This window comes from Cavia porcellus, unplaced genomic scaffold, assembly GCF_034190915.1.
Source record: "Cavia porcellus strain 051 isolate PalLab524CR breed Dunkin Hartley unplaced genomic scaffold, mCavPor4.1 scaffold_1, whole genome shotgun sequence".
In the NCBI taxonomy this organism is placed as follows: Eukaryota; Metazoa; Chordata; class Mammalia; order Rodentia; family Caviidae; genus Cavia; species Cavia porcellus.
Window position 1 is genome coordinate 155,819,029 of NW_026947484.1, and position 8,137 is coordinate 155,827,165.

Below are 8,137 nucleotides of genomic sequence, written 5' to 3' on the forward strand. Positions count from 1 at the left end.
CGCTGTTTGACACAGGGTCTCACTAAGTCTCTAGGTTGCCTGACCTGATCTTGAATCTGTGATTCACCAGGGGTATATTGCCCAGCTTAAAACTAGTACAGTTCTTAACAATATTGCAAAGAAAGTTGTACGATGTTTATGATGCAGTGTGTTTTTTTAAAGGATTCTCTGCAAAGGAAATGACATAACGTTCTTACTAAGGATTTCATTCAACGGTTTTTGGCACTGCTTTATTTATAACAAGAAAAGACGATAAACCACTTCAGTGCTCAAGGATTGTGATTAGGTAAATTATGCTTCACTCTAATGATGAAACAATGAAACTCTAAACAACTATTTGTAAGTCATTAAAATAGTAATAAATAGTATAAATAATCTTAATTCCATATTAAAATGCTTGTTAAATGTTCAATGAGAAAAGCTGGGTATACCAATATGTATATGAATGAAATAATTATTATTTCATATATATGAAATAATTTCAAATACATTAAAATGAAAGAAAAAATACTGGAAAAATGTGAAGAATGTAGTTGTCCAAAGAGAAAAGCTATGGGTATTTTTCTGCTATCTTTTTGTTTATTAGTATTCTAGTACCCATTAAAATAAGGCAAGAAAAAGTATATCACCTTATTTCTAAATCAAAGGAGGGAATTTAAACTGAATTTGTGCTTGTTACCTCAAATTTTGTATAAAAAGTACAACTTCATTTTGTTGTTTTTCATAGCAAGTTATCTGGAGCAAGGACCCTAATCCAGAGGAGATGAATAATTAAGATACCAAATATTTCTGAGCTGGCGTGTTATGTAGCTATTAAAGTTATTTTTCTGAAGAAATTTACAATTGGGGTAATTCTGAGATGATTAAATTGAAAACATGCCAAAAATAAAGTAGGTTCTCTCTTGCATGTGAAATTGTACATGGAAAGAGAAGACAGAAAAAATAGAATGAAATGTGTCAAAATGTTGGTGATTTCTATTTTCTTCCTTAAATGTTTTCATATTTCCTCAAAATTTTCACAGTACCCATCTATTTACTTTTATAATCAGAGAAACATAAAGGATAAAATCTTTAATAAGCAAGTTTTCTAAAGATTTCTCTTGGGAAAAAATTTATTAATTGTAAAGATAATAACTTGGATAAATACTACATGTACTACAATTTAATAACTTGAAAGATACTAATTTAAAAGTGTCAGCTTTTAAGTTTCAGATCAGACTTTACCAGCGGAGATTACTTTTCTCACTTATTCTAAATTGGGAAAGTTTTCTTGTAGAAGTGTTTCATTTCATTAACAATAAATAATTGATGATTGATGGAATTTTGATACCTGAGTCACATCGTTCGGTAGCAGGAAGACAAGAAAGCAAACAGCCAGGCTGTGGAATCATTTCATGCTTCTCATGAAGTGAGAGTCCCAGACTATGATGGAAGACTGTTTAAAATAGTCGTGCCTATTGTGTCTGGGTCTATTTTGCAGGAAAGTGTGTAGATGCAGGTTTTGGTGTGGAGGGGAAAGGGGGCTCTTTACTGTCCCAGGGTGAGGCGTGGAGATATCAAGAGTCCCAAGTAGGCCTAGAGTCAAACTAAGCCTAGAAACACAAGGGGCACAGCCCATGTTCCAACAGCATAACGAGTGTGTGTGACCCAGCTGGGAAGTAGATGGACAGGCCCACTGATGAGCTACACCGTGGGCTGTACACATTCTTTACCAAGAACAGAATTGCCACCCATCGAACTGCTGGGATGGCTAGCATGATCAGTCTTCTGCAGCCTGTCTCATTCATACAGCTGCAAATCACTAGATTCCTTATCTTGGAAGGTCAAAAACCCTCCATTGATTAGACATACGTACTTCCAGAGTAAGACAGCCCACCAACGCAGTGGTCCTTATAAAGGACGGAGACACTTGTGCCTTTAAAGTGGCAGTGAAAGCAAACTGTAAGCAAAGGGAGAAAAAAAAATAATTGAAGACACAAAACAAAGTTTGTCTTCATTTTAAAAAATCCTTTCCAAATAAAAATATAAATGGAGTCCTAGCATAAGCACAAGACATTACTCGCATATGACAGCTTAACATGAAAATTACTAGGATTAAACTCATTTTTTCTTTAGTCACACTGTTCATAGATGAATGAATGTGTGTTATAAACATGTGTGTTCATACTAAATACATATTCGCACAAAATCAGGCTAACTAATCACAAACTGTATTTTCCTGCCTCAGAAACATACAGTAAGATATAAAATCTCATGTTACCTGAATCAACTTTTTTCTTTTAAAAAAATACCTTGCTACTTTTGAAAGCACCTGGTTTCTGATTGTGGGGAAGCCAAGATTTGAGAGTTCATAAATATCTTGTAAAGAAAAGACATATCTATTATTACATATCACAATTTTTTCTCTTTCTTTACATTTTCTTTTTCTTTATAGAAAAGCCTAAATCAATTTAAAAATCTCCCCATCCAGAACTAATCCTCCCCACGACCTTCCCAAAGCGGGGGGGAAAAAACCCAACAACCAATTTTGTTCACATGATATTTCCCTGGAGGTCTTAATCGGTTTAGTCTGTAGGATTTCCTTTTTGGTGACATTATCAGAAGAAATTACCCTCTATCATTACCTATGGTCAATGAACTTTGACGGGCTCTCCTTCTCCTGTCTGCTTCTGAGGAAAGCTTTCAGGCAGTTCCCTGAGACAGGAAGGTGTCGTCTAGACGCCACCCTTTGAAGTCTCTTTGGCTTCCATCTTCAGCTCACCGTGTGCCTTCATTTTGGGGGGAGGTCATCTGTCTGAGGCACTCAGCGGCCGCTGATGATGCTTGGTTATTATAAACATTTACTGTACCGCTTTATTCCAGAGGAGAAATCAGGCAGGCAATGGAATTCGCCTGGAATTCATTCGGTGTCAGTCTTGGGTGGCCGTACCTCAGATTGTGGCTTCAGGCCAGTAACAAAGACAGGGAGAAGCTGGGATGAGGACCTTGAAATTGGGAAGGTCACATCACGTCAAGGGAGTTTATCTCAATCAGTCATGCCATAGTGATTCTTACGTTCTGCTGGAGGACAGAGCATTCATTGGAAATTTGTATTTTAAAACGAGCCACGATCAGCAGACAATATCAAGAATGATGTTCCAGCAATTAAAAAATTAAAACTTGTACTCTTTTATTTTATTCTTTTTACATTACCCCCAGTAAAGCAATGTAGTTATATTCTCCTGATGCTACTGTCAAAGAGGGAAGGTTTGTCCTTTTGGATAAAACGCTCATCTCCCGCAATGTAGACCACTTCCTTCCGTGGCTGCAGCACAGTCAGGATGCTGGTTTGGTCTTTCCGCCTTCAGCAGAGTCCTTGGCCCATTCATCAGGAAGATGTTAAAGGAATAAAAACCTTCATCAACCCCCAAACTCCTTCAGACCTTTACCTAGGAAGAAGCAATTTCTAGAAGTCAGTGTCACAGTCAAGCGGTGCTCTGTTGAAGGGTCAGAAAAGGAGCCCCGTGGGGGAGACTTTTTTTTGTGTTTTATTTCACATCGCACCCCCTCCTTTACAAAGTCAGCAACTTCCCTGGATGTGTTTCTTGGCTGTAGGAAAAGGATTTATTCATTCGGGATTCACCTCTGCCCTGTCTGGTTGGAGTGTTAGGGAAATGTGGAAATCACTTTGACAAAAGCTCTCTTTCCTAAGCAGAGCCTTACCTTCCTTCTGCCAAAGTCTTCCTTCCCATGGGGAAGTGGACGCCCAGGGCGGACAGCCAGGCGGGAACAGGAGGCACTCATGGAGCCCCAGGAAATGCACTTGTGTTTCTCAGAGACCACTCAGGTCTCTTATCATAATGGAATGGATCGCTCAGCTTTAGGAGGCCAGTATTTTGGACTGACTCATATCAAAGGGAAGCCAAGACAAAAGAGGGGGCAGCACAGACACCGCCAGGCCAGAGAGAACAGCTTCAGCAGTGACAGTGACACTCCTTGGTCTCATGGGGTGCTCCACATTTTAAAAAGGCATCTTACCTATATTATGTCACACACTGATATGGGTACCAACAGCAATCCTTCTTAAACTGCCAGTGTCAAATAGCTGTTACCACTTTTTCTCAAGGTAGGGAAATTAAAGATTGTGCTTAGCAATGTGCTTGCATTTGTATAGTTAGGGATAAAAGATTAAAGTATAGGTCTTGTGATGATAAAATCTTACCACTACCTATAATTTCATGCATATAGTTTGATGGAAAGGGAATTATGGAAAACGTGATTCCTTGGGATTCATCAAAGGCTACACCTATGTAAGCATCATCAAGCCTGAGAATACAGTGAATTCACAAAGTGCAAAGCAAACATTCATCATTGTAAACATCCACAAATTGATTTATAGGTTTTTACATTGTTTTACATAGTATTTTGCAGATGTATGGTTTTAACTGATAGATGTAATACACTTTCTATTTATATATATAACCATCAAGTATATCATAAACATTCACCCAAAGTTATGCCACATTTAAGAGGTGATTTTCCAACTATTTTTTAAAACAAGTTATGTAGAATATGGGATTATGTAAGATTTGAAAAATGGTTATTTACAGAACTGATAAAGGAAGGACCTTAAGACCCCTAGGAAGTGAAAAGTTTTACAACTGTTGGGAAAAGTTACTGGAATAACTTTCTCTGTGATTCAAATGAGTAGAATTGCTTTCACTGTGGATGTAGTCATAAAACCGAGTCTTCCATTTCTATCCATTTTTAAATTTCTTAACTCCTAGACAAATTATTGCACATATACACTTATAAAGTCATCTATAATAAGTGTTTAGAAGGAAGATGTATCATGTGTTGATAACTATTGTATTTTAATACCATATGGTCACAAATACTTAAAGTAGCACATTTTTAAAAGAAAGGATCGTTCATACACTTTTGTAGTGAGATTGAATGTTATTTTTTGTTATTTAGGAGTAGTCTTATTTCTGATGTTTCAATAAAAATTGTGCATAATGTTTTAACAAATTTTAAAATTAAGAGCAAACTGTTAGAGAAATAATTTTAAAACAGAACTTATCATGCTACAATTTTTAGTAACCTTGTGTTCAGTCACTGTTAGAATTATTCCTGGCCCTTTGCAACTTATTTCCTAATTTCTTATTTTGTGATTTAATGGTACTCTGCTTTGGTGCTTTACCATCTAGCAGAAATTGAGGATTTACACACACACACACACACACACACACACACACACACACACACACGATCTCCCTGTGAGTCTGAATCCCTTCAATGATTTCACTGGACCTCAAAGTATTCTGAGCCTGGAGGAAATACTCTACGTAAACTTGTAGCTTCATCTGGTAGTGATTTGTCACTTACCATGTTTTGGGCTGATGGCCAGGTCATTTTTTGCCGAGACAGCAGACAGGGGAATAAAATTATTATCGAGAATAGACTTGGAAATGTACTCAATGAAGCAAACTGAGACAAATGCAAACAAAATCTAGGGCATAATGGATTCCCAAAAAATAACTTAATGGGGGTTAGAAAAAGAAGAGGATCTAATTCCTCCAGTTTAAATTTGCTCCCATGATCCCTCCCCATGCCCCAGTCCTTGAAATATCAGGTATATGAAACATCTCTTTCATATAAAGACTAATGTCTTTAAATCTATTTAATTAATTGGACAAGTAGGAATAGATTTCCTCTAACATTTAGCTCAACTGATTTTATGACCTGGAAATCCACTCATGTAGTTACTCATTTAGTAGTTTTAAGTGTAATTTCTAGCAGTTTTATCTCTTGAGCTCGTTATGCCTTAGACTTATTCAATAAAGTGCATCTGCCTGTAGTACAAAGAATTTTAAGAAAAAGACATCTAAATCTAATAAATCAAGGACAGAGCATTTCAAGTGTTTGATGATCATATATATTTAAAAATCATACAAATGTAAAAGTTTCTGCTAAATATAAAATGATAGTCTGCATACAAATCCTTGGACTATACAACTCAAAAACACTGAAAATAAGCTTCAAAAATCTTTAGATTATTAAAAATATTTCTTTAGAATCTTTAAGATCTTATTAATTGTTGATATCTTTTAAAGTAGTTATTATAATCATTAATATTTATTGAGTATAATGATGAAGATAGAATTTATTCACTCATTCAATAAATTTTCTTTCTTTTTTTTTTTTTTTTTATCGGTACGGGGATTGAACTCTGGACAGCCTGCTTGCAAAGCAGGTGCTTATGCCGCTGGGCTAAATCCCCAGCCCGCATTCAATAAATTTTCATTGAACCCTTTTATCTTGTGGGAGCTATTAAAACAGATCATGTTGATGATGACCAATGGAAACAAAATAGGAAACACTTCATAATTTGTTTATGTTATAAATGATCTAAAGTACAAATAACTTCTAGAGATGATGTGATAATTTATGTATGATCAAGGAACCAAAAAAGAAAAGCAAACTTTCACTGTCAGGTTGATGAATATGCCTAAAATTGTGATTTGTATCAAATTGGCCATGTCTGAGAGAATCATTTGCTTTAGTCTAAGTATCAGGGTAATGTGTTTGAAGTTGGCAGAGCATTGTTTTTGCATCAGACAGACCTGGTCTGGAATCCCCACTTTATCTCTTACAAAGTGGATACACTTGGATGAGTCATTTAAACATGTCTTTCATATATAAATTAGAGGGAGAAGTTTGCAATAATAGAATCTTCCTGATAGAATTCTTACTGATAATATACCTGCCAAGAGTAACAAAGGATACATCTAGGAATGTATCCTAGATGTGCTACCATTGTTGCTACAACAAGGTTTCTAATGATCTTGTCAAACTTTTAATTCTTGATGCTTCCTAACTGAAAGGTTGTAAACTTATGCTTCATTTCTCAGGTAAGCCCTTCTAGGGTTGTTTCTTGATGACCCTTCATTGACTTCAGTCTTCCTGAGATAGGTTTGTGCACTGTTTGCAGTCAATGTGAACAGGTTTGAGGCTAGATGTTAGTGTACGTCAGACCACGTTGGCTTTATGGGTTATTATCCTCTTCAAGACAAATACATAGATTAAGACTGCAGCTCTGAGCAAAGGAAAGACAAAACCAGGGCCACATAAGATCCTTCTGTGATCCCAAGGGTTGGTGCCATCGTAACAACCACTCCAAAGAGCATGTGTTGTGTAGCAAGGTCTTCTGTTATGGGACCGGGAGCCCTATCATAAAAAGAGAGTGGTAGCCAAATTTAGTTGTTACATTTATATGTTATATATCATTAAAATGTTTCTTCAAGCTATTTATAGCACTCATTTATGATTTATCACAGATTTTTCTCATTATTGACTTTTTATGTTTATTAAAGTCTAAGATTTGTCTTTTACTGTGTTGCATTCCACCTGGTGCCTCACATAGGATTTTTGTATCTATTAAATTTTAAATAAAACCTAATGGATTTTAAAAACAAGTCTTTTCCCCAATGAGAGGTCTTATGGAATGATAGGCTTTGTTGCTGAAAGACTGTTAAAGTCAGGGAGATTCAAACAGACCCCTGAGATTTGATTTCAACCGTATCACCTTGGGAACTTGACATGTAGATGAAACCATTTTGAATTTTTCACTTCCGGTAAAGCTGTAAGCAGACTTCAGGCATGCGCATGCATCCAATTAATGTGACAGGAAACAGAGAAGCTGCTGTGTTGGATCCGATTTGTATTATAGAATTGTTAGCAAATAAAGCACTAAATTTCAGCACTGAAGTTGAGGATAGCTTGTTAGGTGGCAGTAGGTAAATATTACCTTATGCAAAAGCAAAGTACAATCCCATCACTTAGACACAAAGTGAAATTTTGGTGTGATTTATATTGTATGGAGATTTTTAAATTTGCTTTTTCATTCAACATTTTATCAAGAGTACTTTCTTAGGTGATCAATCTTTAAAAAACCTAGATTCCACAAGAACAGTTGACAAATATAAAATAAAATCAACAAAGCAAAAGCACAAAGGTGGATTGAAAATATAAGCCATATATGTTTCTCCTTATATTAAGAATAGTGAAAATGTGTATGAAATTTTACTGCAGTCAGTGTATCTACTGCCATGAAACCAATTACACTAAAACTCAGTGGATTAGCATAATAATAAAA